Raw genomic sequence first — 707 nt, 5'->3', positions numbered from 1 at the left:
TACAGATCGAAACCCGTTACACTATGCAAGTGTAGCTAATTCATTGTCCACTGCCTCGTTTTTGGTTGTGGAGGCTGCTAGCGTGAGTAATGTGGGGAATACACAAAACTCCTCAAAATTAGCAAATCTGAAAACATTCTATTTGGTTACATGAAAAAAATGCTACTTGAGGCACTTTTTTAGCATTGTTAGCCGGCAGGTGACGTGTCCAACTTTGATGAATTATTAGTTGTATCCCACAAAATGAATTCCGAAGAAACAGAAAAAACGACATAGATCGACTATCCATTTCTCTCCAAGAGAAAAAAAAAAAAAAAGTTAACCTCCCCGTCGGGGAATCGAACCCCGGTCTTCCGCGTGACAGGCGGAGATACTGTCCACTATACTAACGAGGAGCGGTAATCAAGATGTGATTCAAACTATTGTTATAGTGTCTTCAATGTCATTTGGTAAATTACAGTGTACTGTATCCGTGAACCTGCATTGACTACGCCAATACTACAAGTTCTATTGCTAAAACTCCCGAAGCCATGACCCATTCATTCGTCCTAAACCAGCACGAACGTCATACTCTTTTTGTCCGCTGTACGCTAGTCTACGTTGCTCGGCGCTATTTTTCCTCGGCGCTGCATTGTTTTCGGGAGAAAAAAAATCAAAAACTTTGAAATCCATTATAAATATCTTGGTTCATTTGCTCGAATACATCA

The 707-nt window shown here is 40.6% G+C and overlaps 1 non-coding gene across 1 annotated transcript; it reads right to left on the bottom strand.

Annotated features, from left to right (window-relative positions):
• Positions 1-323: 323 nt before the first annotated feature.
• Positions 324-395, bottom strand: trnad-guc (transfer RNA aspartic acid (anticodon GUC)). Its single transcript has one exon. It is a non-coding gene; the product is annotated as a tRNA-Asp (tRNA).
• Positions 396-707: the final 312 nt, after the last annotated feature.

This window comes from Hippocampus comes, unplaced genomic scaffold (assembly GCF_001891065.2).
Source record: "Hippocampus comes isolate QL1 unplaced genomic scaffold, H_comes_QL1_v1.1 scaffold57, whole genome shotgun sequence".
NCBI lineage: Eukaryota > Metazoa > Chordata > Actinopteri > Syngnathiformes > Syngnathidae > Hippocampus > Hippocampus comes.
This window is presented reverse-complemented; position numbering and strand designations above follow the sequence as displayed.